The sequence below is a fragment of the Mastigoproctus giganteus genome, chromosome 9 (assembly GCF_048544385.1).
Source record: "Mastigoproctus giganteus isolate SK-2022 chromosome 9, ASM4854438v1, whole genome shotgun sequence".
Classification (NCBI taxonomy): domain Eukaryota; kingdom Metazoa; phylum Arthropoda; class Arachnida; order Uropygi; family Thelyphonidae; genus Mastigoproctus; species Mastigoproctus giganteus.
This window is the reverse complement of record NC_143583.1, coordinates 107,612,740-107,631,095: the sequence shown is the minus strand read 5'-3', so window position 1 is coordinate 107,631,095 and position 18,356 is coordinate 107,612,740. Positions and strand designations below refer to the sequence as shown.

The window sequence follows — 18,356 nt, the reverse complement described above, 5'->3', positions numbered from 1 at the left end:
GAGGAGGAGTTATGCTATTAGTTAAGAAACACATAAAATCCAAGGAAGTGAAGCCAGTCGACATCGCTGGACAGTGCAGTGTCGAGTCAGTTGGTGTGACATAAGCATTTGGAGATCAAAATTGAGAGTTAGTGTGCTATAGGCCTAATGACTCTGATGAGTATAATAAGAAACTGTACAGGGAAATAGAGTGGGCCAGCAAATCAGAGAGTCTTATAATTGGTGATTTTAATTTCCCAGATATTGACCGGAATTTGTGGGTTGGTCACTCACACACTAGCAAGGCTTTCATGGATTTATTGGATGATTGTTTTCTTCATCAGCATGTTCGGGAGGCAACTAGAGGGAGTAATACTCTTGATCTGATTATCAGTAGTGATTCTTCATGCATTAAGAATCTGCAGATAAAGGAACCACTGGGTGGCAGTGATCACAGTGTGCTGAAGTGGGGTTTACTCAAAGAGGTAACTACCATCATCGGTAAAGGGAAGGGTTTTTGCTTTCGTAAAGGCGACTACGATGGTCTGAGACAGTATTTAAATTCTATACAGTGGGACCAACTGATGATGTTACCAACAGCAAATTCAAAATGGGAAGCATTTAAAGAACTTATCTTGGAAGCTACTAAGCTTTAAATACCAACTAAGAAATATTGTTGAAGTTTTAGGCTGTCAGATGAACTAATGAGACATATGGCAGTAGAAAATTGCATGAGATACATATAAATTAATGGGTGACATAGAAGCCTATGATAGATGGAAGCTGGTCTGTAACCAAGTCACAAAGGAGATTAGGCAGGCAAAGGCAGATTATGAAAAATCCTTGACAAAGGATGCAAAGAAAAACAGAAAAGAGTTCTTTACCTGTGTAAACTCTAGAAGGAAAGGGATGAATCAGATTGGTCCACTGGATATCGATGGTTCAACAGTTGGGGAACCTGCTCAGGTGGCTAAAAAACTAAACGAGTATTTTGCATCTACATTCACACATGAGCAGTTATTCAGGAAGGGGAATGCCAGAGCTGAAGTAAACTCTGGCAGTGGGCTAGATGATTTTGTAATAACTGAGAGGAAAGTGGAGGAGAAATTGCTGAGGATAAACATAAAAAAGCCACCCGGGGTGGATGGGATCTATCCAGTTATATTAAAGGAGGCAGCAAAGGAAGTAATCAAACCCTTAGTCATAATTATGAGAGCTTCTTTGGACTCAGGGGAGGTATCCATAGACTCTCACTATTGCAAATAAGGGACAGAGGATTATTAGTAGAAGTAGATTTGGAAAAAGGATATAGAGGAATTGCAAAATAATGAAAGATTGAGGCAGACTGGTCTTAGAATAGAAATACCACAAAAGCCAGGAATGAAAATCATTGTATTAAAGGAGTGCAAAAAGATGATTTCATACAAGAAATATGGGAGAAGAATTTGAAAGAGCCCGGATATAAATTAGAAGAGGTTAAAAGAGATATGGTAGTGAGATCAAGCCAGGCTGCTATTATAGTAAGAAATTAGAATCTGGTGGTAACACAAGTAGATGAGTTATGTTATCCTCATGGTATATGTGTTGAAATTGTTAGTGAGATAGGAAGTTTGTATCTTGTAAGTATATATTTCCAGCTTTGGGATGAACTGCAACCCTACCTGAATTATATAGAAAAAGTAATGATATGTTGTGTGGAAAAAGAATTGTGATAGGCATTGACTCTAAATGCGAACTTAGTAACATGGGATAGTATGGAGTTAAATGCTAGAGGAGAACAATTGGAGGAAGTTTTAATAGCTATGAGATTGAATATAGTAAATGAGTTAGGCCAGTCTTCTACCTTTCATAATATGCAAGGGTAGTCAAATATTGATTTAACAATAGTATCTAATGCATTAGTGGAAAGATTTAGGAATTGGAGGGTTAAAAAAGATTGTTCTTCAAACCCTTCCTTGAGGAAGGGTTTGCAGTGAGTTCCGTATGCTGGAAAAATTTGAGGATAGTTATGTGAAGAAAGGAACGAATTAGATTGTAGCTTGGCTGAAAGAAATTGTAATATTTTGAGTAAAATACTTTATGAAAGTTGCTGTGGGTCTATGAGGAACAGAGTTAGGTTATGTAGGGTTGTACGTTGGTGGAATACAGTTCTGATGGATATGAGGAGGAGGGCGAACAGGTCGAGGAGGAGGAGGAGTTACCAAAGAGCAAGAAGGAGGGGAATATTAGAGGAAGAAGAGACTTTGAAAAGACAATACTTGCATTATAGAAGGGAGTATACTATTAAAATACAATATGAAAAAAGAGAAACATGGAAGAGATGTTAAGGAGGAAATGAACAAGGATGTATGGGGATTGTCATACAAAATATTGTTTGAAAAACTGAAGGTGGAACAGGTATTCCATACTATGCAAGTAGGAGATCAGTATACTATTGATTGGGAATCATCTGTGAGGCATTTTCTCTCCACCTTGTTTCCAAGGCACCGCCTAAGTATTGAGTATAGGGAACAAAGAAGAATTAGGACTTTGAATATTGGTTATGGAGGAGAAGAGGAGAGTTTGAGCAGGAAGAATTGCAAAAAAGCTATGGAGAAGATGAAACTAAAGAAATCTCCTGGAAATGATGGTTTATTACCTGAGGTGATTGAGAAGTTTGGAGAGAAATGGGGAAATAAACTTCTGGTATTATTTAATAAATGTTTAAAGGAAAAGACATTTCCAAAGAGATGGAAAGAGACCCATATTGAAAAATTGAAATAAAATTGAGATAAAGTAGTAACTGACCCAGGCTCGTACTGTCCAGTGGCTTTATTGCCAGTAATGGCAAAGGTATTGGAGAGATTGCTAATGAATCAATTAGAGGAATATTATGGAAAAAGTGGAATGAATAGCTCTAGGCAGTATGGCTTTAGAAGGGGCAAATCTCAAGATGCCATTGATAAAATGGTGACATATGTTCAAGAGGCTCCAGAGAAGTATGTACTTGGTATATTTATTGACTTTAAGGAGGCATTTGACAGAATGTGGTGGCAGAGTTTTTTAGCAAGGCTGAGAGAAATGGAAAGAGATGGAAAGAGACCCATATTGAAAAATTGAAATAAAATTGAGATAAAGTAGTAACAGACCCAGGCTCGTACTGTCCAGTGGCTTTATTGCCAGTAATGGCAAAGGTATTGGAGAGATTGCTAATGAATCAATTAGAGGAATATTATGGAAAAAGTGGAATGAATAGCTCTAGGCAGTATGGCTTTAGAAGGGGCAAATCTCAAGATGCCATTGATAAAATGGTGACATATGTTCAAGAGGCTCCAGAGAAGTATGTACTTGGTATATTTATTGACTTTAAGGAGGCATTTGACAGAATGTGGTGGCAGAGTTTTTTAGCAAGGCTGAGAGAGAGAGAGAGAGAGAGAGAGAGAGAGAGAGAGAGAGAGAGAGAGAGAGAGATGAAATGTTCTGGGCAGTACTATGGTGTGTTAAAAAGTCTTATTTTAATCAGAGGAGTGTAACAGTAGTTACAAGATAGGGTAAAGTCTCAGAAGAAGTAGATAAAGGAGTCCTGCAGGGACAATTATTGTCCTGTATAGCTGGAATGTGGTAATGTATAAGCTACTGGCTCAGGATTGGGACTGATGTGAGTCGGTGGCTTATGTAGACGACCTATTAATAATGGTGAGAGGTAATTCAAGAAGAGAAATAGAGGATAGGTTGAAGAAGGCTGTGGGACAATTAGAAAGATGGTCAATAATGCATAAGATGGAGATATCTACTAGTAAGACTGAAATGGTGCTGCTCAGGGAAAGTTGAGTGAAAGAAGGCCCACTTTGAAGATATTAGAAACATCTGTAGCATATGTCCCCATAGTAAAATACCTTGGAGTACATGTGGATGAGAAAATGCCCTTTTTGCCTCACGTGCAGAACTTGAAAGAAAAATTGCGGGTGATATATTCTAAAATAAGAAAGATTAGTAGAATAGAATGGGGGGGTGAGAGGGAATTACCTGGATCTCCTCTATAAGTGTATCTTTGTGCCCATTGTGACTTATTCATGGGGGCATAGGGTGACTAATAGTCATGTTAAAAGGAGTCTTAATTTCTGCTCGGAGATTTGTCCTTTTGGCTGTGATGCAATCGTGTAGAATGGGTTCAAATGATGCATTACAAGTACTATCAGAAAAAGAACCAGTTGATTTGGTTGTGATTAGACGAGCAATGGAGTAGGCAATCAAGAAAAATAAGAGGACGGAAATATTGAGGATTAAATCTTGTACAGGAACTCCCCGACTTATGTAAGGGTTACGTAAGTCGGAATTTCCCCCATGCTTGTGCAGCACTTGCAACTGTGCTCGCTGAATTGATTGAATCAAAAAAGAAATGTCCGACGAATATGTAAATAGAATTATTTATTGTATTTATTCAATTTTTTTATCTCGTGCGCAGGAAAAATTACAAAAAAAGAGGAAACAGGCATAACATCAGTAAGTTTTACCTCTCGAGCATCGTTGCCAGAATCGACATCTTCAGCTGATAAGTACGCCGCTGCGCGAAGGCAGATATTGTTGGGATATCAGAGACGTGGTGTCACACAGATATAAGGGATGCAGAACTGCAATTTGGGGAGTACAACGTCTACAGAAAGGATAGACAGGATAGGAAGGGGGGAGGGGTTATGCTATTAGTTAAGAAACACATAAAAACCAAGGAAGTGAAGCCAGTCGACATCGCTGGACAGTGCAGTGTTGAGTCAGTTTGGTGTGACATAAGCATTGGGAGATCAAAATTGAGAGTAGGAGTGTGCTATAGGCCTAATGACTCTGATGAGTATAATAAGGAACTGTACAGGGAAATAGAGTGGGCCAGTAAATCAGAGAGTCTTATAATGGGAGATTTTAATTTCCCAGATATTGACTGGAATTTGGGGGCTGGTTACTCACACACTAGCAGGGCTTTTGTGGATTTATTGGATGATTGTTTTCTACATCAGCATGTTCGTGAGGCAACTAGAGGGAGTAATACTCTTGATTTGATTATCAGCAGTGATTCTTCATGCATTAAGAATCTGCAGATAAATGAACCACTAGGTGGCAGTGATCACAGTGTGCTGAAGTGGGATTTACTCAAAGAGGTAACTACCATTAGGGGTAAAGGGAAGGGTTATTGCTTCCGTAAAGGCGACTACGATGGACTGAGACAGTATTTAAATTCTATACAGTGGGACCAACTGATGATGTTACCAACAGCAAATTCAAAATGGGAAGCATTCAAAGAACTTATCTTGGAAGCTACTAGGCTTTACATACCAACTAAGAAATATTGTTCAAGGTTTAGGCCAAAATGGATGTCAAATGAACTAATGAGGCATATGGCAGAGAAGAAAAATGCATGGGATACTTACAAATTAACACATGACACAGAAGCCTATGATAGATACAAGTTGATATGCAACCAAGTTACAAAGGAGGTTAGGCAGGCGAAGGCAGATTACGAGAAATCCTTGGCAAGGGATGCAAAGAAAAACAGCAAAGAGTTCTTTAATTATGTAAACTCTAGAAGGAAGGGGATGAATCAGATTGGTCCACTTGATATTGATGGGTCAACTGTTGATGATCCTGCTCAGGTAGCTAACAAACTAAATGAATATTTTGCATCGACATTCACACATGAGGAGTTATTCAGCAAGGGGAATGCCAGAGGTGTATTCAACTCTAGCAGTAAGCTACAGAATCTTGAAATAACTGGGAGTAAAGTGGAGGAGAAACTGTTGAAGATAAACACAAGAAAGGCACCCGGGGTGGATGGGATCTATCCAGTTATATTAAAGGAGGCAGCAAAGGAAGTAAGCAAACCCCTAGCCATAGTTATGAGAGCTTCCTTGGACTCAGGGGAGGTACCCATGGACTGGAAATGTGCAAATGTGACCCCAATTCACAAAGGAGGATCAAAGGCTGAAACAAGTAATTATAGACCTGTGAGCTTAACTTCTGTTCCAGGAAAATTAATGGAGGCACGGGTTAAAGAAGCACTGCAGGATCATTTAGACAAGACTTCAGTTATAGCTCAGACACAGCATGGTTTTGTTAAGGGGAAGTCTTGCCTGACCAACTTGATTGGATACTATGATGCAGTCACAAAAGAGCTGGATGCAGGGAATAACTTTGATATTATATACTTGGATCTTAGAAAGGCTTTTGATACTGTTGCACATGGAAGACTGCTACACAAATTGGAGCAGTGTGACATTGGAGGCAAATTGCTACTATGGATAAAGGGGTGGTTAAGGGGGAGAAGACAGAGAGTGGTAATCAATGGACACTGCTCATCGTGGACTGATGTTATTAGTGGAGTCCGTCAGGGCTCAGTGTTGGGTCCATTGTTGTTTTCTGTATTTATAAATGATATTGATGATGGTATATCAAGCTTAATGTCCAAGTTTGCAGATGATACAAAGGTTGGCAGGGTTGTCATGGACACTACTGACACTATGCTGCTGCAACAGGATCTGGAAAGGTTGAGCAGATGGGCTGAGAGGTGGCAAATGAAGTTTAACATTGACAAATGTCAAGTACTACACATGGGAAACAGCAACCCCAGAGCAACGTATCAACTCTGTGGTACTACACTGACAGTGGTAGAGAATGAAAGGGACTTGGGGGTGGTTGTGCAGGCAGATATGAAGTTCTCTGAGCAGTGCAGACGGGCTGCAAGAGTAGCTCATGGAGTATTGTCAATGATATACAGGAATTTTTCCAGCAGGGATAAGGAGGTGATTATTCCATTGTATAAGGCAATGGTCAGGCCACACCTAGAGTACTGTATACAGGTCTGGAGGGCTCATTTCAAGAAGGATGTAGAGCTGCTGGAACGAGTACAGAGAAGGGCAACAAGATTAGTGAATGGAACAAAGGGGTGCTCTTACGAAGAAAGGCTTAAGTTTTGCAAATTACAGTGTCTGGAGACTAGGCACCAGCGAGGTGATCTGATAGAGGTGTATAAAGCCTTGAATGGTTTAAGCATGCTCAATGCTGATGGGATTCATCCTCTAGCTCAGAAAAATCACCTGAGAGGGCATAAATTCAAATTGAGGAAAGACAGATGTAGGATAGACGTGCGGAAATTTGCCTTTAGCCAGCGGGTGGTTGGTTGGTGGAACAGACTGCCATCCCTTGTGGTGGAGGTTGATAGCCTAAATAAGTTTAAGGCTCAGCTGGACAGGTATTTTGAACGAACAGAGGGGTGAAGTGGAAGTGGGTTTTTTTTTTTTTTTTTTTTTTTGGCTGATGTTGCATAAGCTTGCTTTCTTGCATCAAATGCCTCTACTAATGCTAATGCTAATCCCCAGATAAAGTTTTTAATTGAACTAATTAAAAATATATAGCTGTTTTCTTTCATTCTTCTGAGGATATTGTGTGGTTTTTGTAATTTTGGCATATAAGGGATATAGTAACAATATTTTATTAGTCATTCCCGAGTTACGTAAAACTTGACTTATGTAAGAAGCCCTGGAAAGTATCTCTTACGTATGTCGGAGATTTGTTGTATTTTTGAATTAACCAGGAATTTTTTTTTTTACCATCTGTCCCGGAAAATCGAGAGTCTACTGTATATTGTAAGAATGAAATTTTTGCAAACTTAGTTTAGCTTTATTGCAATTTAGCTACTTACAGAAATAATGCTTTTGCATTAACTTGTATACATATTTTTTAAAATACCAAAGCATTTAATATTTTGTATTATTCTCTATATCAGCGTTTCCCAAACTGTGGTTCTGTAGACCAGTTCCAGAAGGTCCGTTTTGTGGACCCTCTGGAACTGGTAAAATGATTCATTCTACGTATAGAAAATTGATAATAATTGAATAATTATTATTGATAATTATTGAATTATGTAAAAATAAGAATAGAGTTGAGTTGTTTTAAGCATAAAACTGAATTTTCTTTTCAGAAAACCCAGTTTTCATATATACACACACACACACACACACACACACACACACACACACACACACACACACACACACACACACACACACACACACACACAGAAACATGTATATATATGCATGTTTCTGTGTGTCTGCAAACACACAGAAACCTATGGTCTGCAAAGGGGTCTGCAAACTTTTTTATTTTTAAAGGGGTCTGTAGATCTCAGTAGTTTGAGAACCACTGCTCTATATTAATCTTAAGTATTGTATGTTTATCTTGTGCATTATTCTTTTATAATTAAAATGACATATTTTATGGGGATTAAAAAACATAATCTGAAATACATTGTAATCTGAAATACATTGTAATTGAATGAGATTGATCTACTTGATATCAATGGTTTGGTTGTTGATGTTCCTGCTGAGGTAACAGACAAACTGAATGAGTATTTTGCAGGTACATTCACAGATGAGGAGTTCTTAAAGGATGAGAATGCCAGAAGTTTATCAAACTGTAACAGGGAGCTAAAGGATTTTGTAATAACTGAGAGCAAAATGGAGGACAAATTGTGGAAGTTAAACATAGGAAAGGCACCTAGGATAGATGGGATCAATCCAGTTATATTTAAAGGTGGCAGCCAAGGAAGTAAGCAGGCCCTTAGCCATGATTATGAGGGCATCATTTGAACTTAGGGGAGATCCCCACAGACTGAAGATGTGCAGATGTATCCCAATTCACAAAGTGGCATTGAAAAGTGACACGAGTAATTGCAGGCTTGTTAATTTAACTTCTGTTCCAGTGAAAATAATGGACAATACTGCAGTTATAATTCAGACACAGCATGAGTTTGTTAAGAGGAAAACTTGCCTGACCAATTTGATTGGATACTATGATGTGGTAACAAAGGAACTGGATGCAAAAAATAATTTTGATATTATATACTTGGATTTTGGGAAATCTTTTGATACTGTTGCACATAGAAGACTACTGTACAAGTTAGAGTAGTATGGCATTAAGGGCAAGTTGCTGCTATGGGTAGAAGGATGGTTGAGTGGGAGAAGACAGAGAGTGGTAATCAATGGACACTGCTCTTCAGGGACTAATGTTATTAGTGGTGTTCCCTGGGGTCCCTGTTTTCCTTTGCTATTTTCTGCATTTATCAATGATGTTGATGAAGGCATATCAGGCTTAATAGTCCAGTTTGCAAATGATCGAAGGTTGGTAGTGTTGTTAATGGCAGTGAGGACATTGCACAACTGCAGCAGGATCTCGAAAAGTTGAGCAGATGGGCTGAGAGGTGGTTAAGTAAGCAGCATCCATTATTAATCCACTGCTGGATGGAAGCCTCCTCAACAATTCACGTTGAGGGAAATGGACCATAATCTGCCACGCTGGTCCAGTGCGGGTAGGCAGATCGACCGTATTTAACAGTCAGGGGCTTGAATCCCAGTCTGCTCAAAGAGCATGTGCTAGTGCACTCCTGCTCCTGACCACTAGGCTACGGAGGCTGAGAGGTGGCAACTGAAGTTTAACATTGACAAAAGCAAAGTGCTGCATATGGGTAGCAGTAACCCCAGAGTAACATCAACTGTGTGGTACTACTCTCATGGTGGTAGAGAATAAAAAAGACCTTGGGGTAATTGTTGCAGACAGATAAGAAGTTTTTTGAGCAGTGCAAAAAGGCTGCAAGAGTAGCTCATGGGGTCTTGTGAATGATAAATAGGAATTTTTCTAGCAAGGATAAGGAGATGATTATCCTCTTGTATAAGGCAATGATCAAGCCACACCTTGAATACTGCATACAGGTACGGAGGCCACATTTTAGGAAAGATGTAGAGCTGCTGGAATGAATACAGTGAAGGGCAACAAGATTAGTGAGTGGAACAAAGGGTTGCTGTTGCCAAGAAAGGCTTAAGTTCTGCAAATTGCAGTCTGGAGATGAGGCACCTGCAAGGTGATCTTATTGAAGTGTATAAGGCCTTGAATGGTTTTGAGCAAGTGCAGTGCTGATGAGATTCTTCCTCTTGCTCAGATTCCTCACCTGAGGGGACATAAATTCAAATTGAGGAAAGGCAGTTGTAGAATTGATGCAGGTGGTTGATTGCTGGAACAAACTTCCATCTGTCATTGTGGAAGTTGACAGGTTAAATAAATTCAAGGCTGAACTAGACAAACACTTTGAGTGAATGGATGGGTGAAATGGGAACGGGTTTTTTTTTTTTTTTTTCTTGCTGAAGCTATATAAGCTTGCTTTCTTGCATCATATGTCTCTACTAATGCTAAGATTTTCACTGCACAAAGTTTTTATCTTTTGGCTTAATCAAATCCATATTCGATTAAACATTAACTAAATGTTTAATGTTTAATCAGGTAAATTAATTTATCTACTGGCAAATGCAAGCTAAATGTTAAAATCAAACTGTCACCAAGAAATTTTCAGTTTATAAACTGGAATTTTTAAAAAAGTTTGCATCATCTCTGAGATGATGCATTGAACATACTACAGTTTTTCATTTGTGAAAAACTGTAGTATGTTCATCATATGGTTTTTCATCTAACAAACAGACAAACTTGCTGTAGAACACAGAGTTTAGCCACTCCTCATTGATACTTAGCTTGAATTTCAGTCCTAGTCTAAATAACCTAGAGCAATTCAGTGCTGGGTGAATTGTAGTTTTCTATATTAATATTGATGAAGACTTATCAGTCTTAATGTCTGAGCTTGTGGATGATACAGTGGTCAGGATGGTTAATAACAGTAATCATGGTAAGCTACTGCAACAAGATCTAGAAAAATTAGGCAGATGGGCTGAGAAAGGGCAACTACATTCAGGGTAGTGAAAAATGAAAGAGACGGGGGGGGGGGTGATTGTGCAGTCAGATATGAAGCTCTCTGAGCAGTGCTGACATGCTACTATGACAGCTGATTGGTTTTGCCAAGAACTTTGCTAACAGGGATAAGGAGGAGGTGATTATCGCATTGTACAAGGAAGTGGTTAGGCCACACCTTGAGTGCTGCAGGCAGGTCTGGAAACTTCATTAGGAAGGATGTAAAAGGGCAAAGAGTTGATGAAGGGAACAAAAGGGAGATCTTACCAACAAAGGTTTCAGTTCTGCAAATTAGTGTCTGTAGTCTAAGCACTTGTATGGTGATCTGATTAAGGTGTTTAAAATTTTGAATGGATGGAGCAAGCTCATTGTGGATAGCATTCTTCCTCTTGCTCGGACTACACACACACACACACACACACACACACACACACAAGGGACATAAATTCAAATTTAGGAAAGATGGCTGCAGGATAGAAGCAGAAGTTTGCCTTCAGCCAATGGGTGGTTGATTGTTGGGACAAACTTCCATCTGTTATTATTGTGGATGTGGGTAGTTTGAATAAATTCAAGGAAGAACTAGACAAATTATTGGATGTGTTGGACAGTGATGTGAGAAGGTGTGTGTGCATGTATTTTTATGCTGATACTTTATAATCTTGCTTGCTTTACATCAGTTGCCACTGCTAATACTAATGGCTGTCCATAGTTGTAGCTCTCATCTGCTAGTAAGACATTGGACCATCAAAGACAAAATTATTAAAAACTCCCAGAGTAGCAAGATTTTTCCAATATATGGCACATTATCTGTCTTTAATGAAATATATTGTAAATATATTTCATTAAGGACAGATTTTAAATTATGAAAATGGATACTGGTGAAAAGACTTTGAAAATCAAAGATTTGTATTTGTGAGATATTATATGTAGAGCCTCCAAAATATGTTAATTTTAAAATACTATTTTAGTGTTAGTTAATAATATTTGTGACAGATTTAAGCAATTGCTCTGATGTGTTTCCTTACATCTGGGCATAATTATTTTAAGCAAAATTATTCCTGCAAGAGGTTATAAATGTGGAAGTTGGTAAGTGGAATAAATTTAGGGAAGAACTAGACAAGAGGGGATGGACAGGTGATATGGAAAGAGGTTTTTTTTTTGGTTGATCTTTTGTAAGCTTGCTTTCTTGCATTGTTTGCCGCTACTAATACTATTTACAAATAAAAACCACATGCAAACTCTTTGCTTAGATGAGAGGTGGACAGAAAATGTCTCACAGGCCAAGTGAGGCTCACAGAAAAAATTAACCCGTCCCAAATGTTATTAATCTGCTCTTTCATCAGTTTTAGGCTATTTCCTCTCTCTGTAGGAAGCTGTTAATTGTTTGTAATAAAAAGTGGTGCATGAAAAACATAGAATAGCTATTTTCTGTATGTTACTTATTTCGATTAATTCCTTTCATGATCCTGTCATAAAAAATTTTTTTTAAGAATAAATTTGTAATGCTGATGTCTATAAACATAAATGATAGAATGGTAAAAGTTTTTACTTTCAGTCCAACCTGAAAATTGTCTGCACTGTTTGACTAATACTGATTAGTATTAGCCACATGGTAATTAAAGGCATGGGTTTTAACCTCAGAAGAGGGGAGGGACTTTGACAGTTTAAGGCACCATATGGCATCTGTGAATTGGGTGTATTGCCAAGGTAGGCAAATGCATATGAATTATGGAATACTTTTAAAGCAAAAATCACAGAAGCTATGAACCCATACATACCATTAAGAAAAGATTTGCAGGAGGAGAATACTGAAATGGATGACCACGGAGCTGTCCAGTCAAATAAAGCAGAAAAATATAGAATGGGATAGTTACAGAGCAGTGAAAAGTACTCAAGCCTACACCAGGAACAAGTTAATCTGCAATAGTGTCACAACACAAATAAGGTTAGAAAGGCCAGGGCTGCGTATGAGAAAGCATTGGCTAAGAGAGCAAAGAATGGAGACAAGAAATTTTTCATGTATGTGAATACAACGAAGAAGAAAGCTACTCAGATTGGACCCTTGTGCACTGGATGTAGGAAAGTCTTAAATAACCCAGATGATGTTGCAGATGAAATGAATAGGTGCTTTGCATCTGACTTTACTGATGAAAGACCCTTCATGCTGAGAAGAGTCTGGCCGTATGAAATTAATGATTTCATAATTACAGATGATTATTTATTAGAAAAACATTTGAGCATAAAGGTAAGTAAGGCCCACAGAGTTGATGCCATATACCCTGTAGTTTTTTGGGAACCACCAGGGAATGTATTGGACCATTGAGGTTAATTATGAGGGCATCTTTGGACTCTGGGAAGATTCCTTTGAATTGGAAAAATGAGTGCCAATGTATCGCCAATACATAAAGATGATTCTTAGAGTGAAGTTAGTAACTATAGACCAATTAGTCTGACTTCAGTGGTAGGAAAAATCTTAAAGGCAATTATTAAAAGTGCAATCCAGGAACATTTAGATAAATACGTCATTCTGAAGGACATACAACATGGCTTTAAGGGAAAATCATATTTAACTAACTTAGTAGGCTATCTTGACAGTTAATCATGAGTTGGATTGTAGGGAACAATTTCAGCATAGTTTATTTGGATTTTAGCAAAGCGTTTGACTCAGTCTCTTGTGAGAGGTTACTGTATAAGCTTGAATAGGTTGGGATTACAGGTAAGATTCTAAGATGGGTGGCTGCAGGACAGAAGGCAGAGGGTCGTGATTAATGTATATTCTTCAGATTGGTGTAATGTCAGGAATGGGGTCCCTCAAGGGTTGGTTCTTGGACCACTGTTTCTCATTTTCATAAATGACATTGATGAAGGGATAGAAGGTGTGATGTGAAAATTTGGTAGAATTGTTAATGATCAATGCCAAGCAGCACTCCTTTAGGTTGACTTGAACAAACTTCAAAGATTGTAAGAGAAGTGGCAAATATGTTTTGATGCTGCTAAATGTAAAGTCTTACACTTGGGGAATAGTAACCCCCAAATCAATTATATGGTTTTGGGGTTGAATTAAAAACAGTGGACGAGGAAAGAGATCTGGGAGTTACGATACAGGTAGATATGAAGTTTTCTGAACAGTGGAAACAGGCACTCAGGAAAGCCCATGGTGTCCTATTGATGATTTATCAAGCATTATCCTGTAGAGATGGGGGAGTTCATAATCCCACTGTATAAGGCAATTATAAGACCACATTTGGAATACTGTGTTCAAGTATGGAGACTTCATCTGAAAAAAGACATTGAGCTTCTTGAAAGGGTCCAAAGATGGGCATTTCGAATGGTGAGATTAGCATAAGGATGACCACATGAGAAAAGATTCCGATTATTTGAGCTGCAGAGCTAGCAACCAGGCACCTCAGAAGTTACCTGATTGAGATTTGTTTGGCTCTGAGAGCGATTATTGAAATGAATGAAAGTGGAATTTTCACTGTTATAATGAATTCCAGAACTAGGGGCCATAAATTCAAATTACAAGAGTTAAGGTTTAGATTAGATTGTAGGAAGTTTTCTTTTAGTCAGCAAATCGTTGATTACTGGAACAAGTTACCCTCACAGGTATAACCAAATTCCTGGATATTTACCTGTATACAGAGGGAAGTATATAATTTGATTTTCTTATCTACATGGTGGGTTTTTTTTCCTGTGTCGCAAAAGCCTGTGGCTCCCTTGCACTGTATGGTGAATGCTATTATGTGGCACAAGGAAGACCTAGGCTTTTACTGCATTAGCCAAAAAATAGAGTAATTAATAATCAGTAAATAAAATAATAAAATAAAAACTACCTATTTGCTCCCTCCTTAAGTGTCTGTCTACCTGACCTTTTAATTTCCTCAAGCTGTCAACCTCAACCACTCACAGAGGCAACTTATTCCAGTAATTAACAACTCTCTGGCCAAAAGAAAACTTGCTGAAATGCAGTCTAAGCCCTTCCCCCCATAATTTGAATTTGTGGACTACAATTTTGAATTATTTATAACAGTGAAAATTTTACCCTCGTTAATTTTACTTTCTCCTCCCAGAGTTGTACATCTCAATCAAAAAAGAGGCTTGGTTGAGGTGTCCTCTAAAAAGGATGTGATAGAACTATCAGGTTGAAACAGAGGTGAGAATACAGAGGAACAGAAGTTGTGGCAGATAGCTTTGCCAAGAAACTAAAATGTTTAGCTACCATTTGGACAAGATGTAATTCCTATTCAAAATCAAGTTTGGATTGATCATTAAATTTTTTACAGTTGTTGCAAACTTTAGTGTAGGCAGAAAATGAAACGAGATTTGGATAATAGTCAATTGTGATATTCTACAATCTTATCTTAAAAACCCAAGGTTTAAATAAAGGATAAAATCTTAGGGTGGAATGAGTATGGAATAAAGAATTTTATACCTTCAAAAATAATTCCACTGATACAACCTAAGCAAACATTGGGATCACATTTTAAAAAAAGTAATCCAACCAAGAAAAAGAGAACTAGAAATCATGCAGATCATCCATTTCACATTCCTGTGATGCTGACCGACACAAGGCTGAGAATGGGCATGAGTGGGAGGTGCTGTCTCCAAGAAGAGACTACCAAGTTGTGATATGAAGTGCCTAGAGGACCACTAATGTTGTACTTTGAAGAGTTTGTTGGTAAGGAAAAGTTCAAGACTGTGGTCGTATAGTTAGGATTTTCTACGAGAAATAAGGAAATGTTCGGTATTGAGTTGTTTTATTGGTTGAAGTTGTAAAGAAAATTGATATTGCTAAATTAAGAGAGATTACATGCCTAAAAAAAAAAAAAGTTTTTTTTTTTTTTAATACCGGTATCCCGGTTTCATAAATTAAAAATACCAAAATACCGGTATTAAGATTTTGACCGATATTCTGAGCCATAGTTCTACTTCATCAAATGTTCAACCACTGAACGGATGTCATGTAATCTTTGTTATTAACAGTCAAGGTTTATTTACTTGTGACACACTGAAACCTCATATTTGGTATCACACTACCCACAATTTGAATAACTATCAAAAATAATTACAAAATATGATGGGATGACTGTGCAGATGAAGACTTATTGTTCAGTAAAGTAGCAATTCAGCAAAATATTTTTGATTAGTTTTGTATTCCAAACTTAGTGAAAAGTAATGGTTTGTTTTTGCTTTTTTTTGTTGGAAATTATTTAAAAACCACATGTCATTTTCTTGTATGAAACTAATATTACGTGATTTTCTGTTACAGAAGAATAAAGAGTTAAGACCAGACACTTGAATCAGTTTCATGTTTTGGGATTCTCTGAGGATCTCTGTTTTAAAATCTTGTGTATATGTGGTATGCACAATGAGATCTGTGATGAATGAATTTCTGGTATGTAAAAAAAAAAAAAAATTGTAGTCCAGTTAGCATTGCTACATATCAACATGGGTTATTTAAAATATCCCTGAAATAAATCCAGTGATTAATTGTTTCATTATCAGATGTATCAGGACAAAGTTGCAATGAAGCCTGGTTGCACCTAGGTAACTCAGTTTATCACAGTATTCTTGACTCGTTGCTTTGTTTAACTATGTTCAAAGAACTAGCAAAGAATTGGTTTCATTGATTTCATTTAATTATTGATTTTACTGCTGTAGTGATTAAAACGAAACTTGTAATACTTACTGTAATAAATACTTTTATGTCATCTTGTACTTTATTTAAAGTAATTATAAACATTACATTTCAGATGGCGCCTCTGTAGCCAGGTGGGAAGGAGCAGCAGTGCGTAGCACACGCTTCTTGTTCAGACCGGGGTTCGAGCCCATCACCACCAAATACAGAGGATGCAGAAAGGTCAGGGAATGACCACCGCATGTTTCCGGAGCAATGTGGCCTTAGTTGCTGATGCGCCTAAAAAAACAAAATAACAACAGCTCCTAAAAACCAAATAATAACAACAACATTTCAGATTTTAGGCTGTGAATAACATCGTTAGATACACTCAGTTGGCTTTGCATTAGCAACACCCCACCCCCTTGTGTAGGGATGGTGCAGATGAAGGCCCAAAATTGAAAATGGCTGATATTAGATTGTAGTTTGCACACAGTTGATCACTTTTTGAGCATCTGCAAGGAAGAATGGATCAGTGTTCAGATCTTTCCAACTTAGAATATGAAATGTTTGTTTGGGGAAAGTTGTGCAGGTGCCAGTATTTAGTGCTCCCATTCTGTGATGTCACAAGTACCATGACTGGCAAAGTCTCACATCATCTGAGCTTGCCAGGGAGAGCCCATATTAAAAGGGGGGTTGGAAGGAAGTGTGTGGTGGGGATGTTACAAGCTTGGAGGATAGGTGAAGGCAAGAAAGGTAGATGAGCAGGAAATCAGAAACAGTCAGAGGAGCACCCTTCACAGGGGTTAGGGATGGAAGGTGGAGAGAATCAGCATTGCCCTGGATTTCATGATGTGAAAGTTAAAATTGCAGGGCCAGGATGCCTCAAGGGCAGTATCTTTTTTTATTTTTTTATCTTTATCTATTTTTGGGCAGTATCTCATGCCATGTTCACCTAAGAAAAGGAAACAGCATGGCACCAGCAAAGGCAGGGAGGATTTCTTGGGTAGCTTACTCCCACTGCAGTCATATACACAACACCTTTTTTTACTTCACATACATTCAGGGTGCAAGAAATTAGACAGTCTGCAACTTTCACTCACTTGTCCACTTTACTCATCAACTTGCACTCAGATTGGACCATAGCACCCTGAATGTGAACAGATCACAGGCACTCATGTGGTTATTGCAAAGTTTACACACATGACCAACCATTCATACCACAATTGCACATCTTAAACTGGAGTTATATATATATATATATATATATATAAATATATATATATATACAGTAAAATCTTATTAATACAAACTTGGTTTATACAAAGTACTCATTCATATGAAGCACATACCATTCCCCTGAAAAAGGATAGACTTTCCTATGTAAATATATTTTTTTATTACAAATTTAGTTAATATGTATTACAAAGTTTATTTTTACTCTGTGAAAAATAAAATTGTTATTTTGTGTGTTTAATACAAATTAGGGCACAGTTGTCCAATTATTGCCCCTATCATTGCCTCTGGCCACTGGGTTCCCTGCTTCCTGAAGGATGACACTGACTTCATAGAATTTACTTTTGTGTAAAAAATACCAGTTTGGTAGCTACAACGTAAGTGCACTCTAAAAAACATTATTGTGAAGGATGGAGGGTCTTAGAGGGGAACAGGTAACCTGTGTGTTATCAGACACTCAGCCTAAAACACTGATGGATCCAATATCTCTCTATTACAAGAGATTTAGGAGAAGTCCAATTGGCCTGCCTCCCTAAAATCCATTCATGCACACCTTCTCGTTGGTAAGCCCTGTTACATCACTTAGGTGGCAACGAACGTGTAGAGTGGTTCTCTTCAAGACGCCTGGTCAGCATGACGAAGAAAAGACCAAACCCTCCAGCATATGACAGCACGACAAAACAAATGGCCCTCAGTCCCCAGCAGCTTTCACTCTCCCTCTTACGGCAGCGAGAGGATCAGAGTGGAAGCAGAGGGTGCTAAGAAT

General features: G+C 38.1%; 1 protein-coding gene across 1 annotated transcript in view; it reads left to right on the top strand.

Moving 5' to 3' along the window:
• Positions 1-16,438, top strand: part of LOC150080628 (partner of xrn-2 protein 1-like) — a 127,751-nt gene extending 111,313 nt beyond the window's left edge. The window contains exon 4 of the mRNA XM_090381353.1: positions 16,007-16,438. The gene's annotated coding sequence lies outside the window, so the exon portion shown is untranslated. The remainder of the gene's footprint in view (positions 1-16,006) is intronic.
• Positions 16,439-18,356: the final 1,918 nt, after the last annotated feature.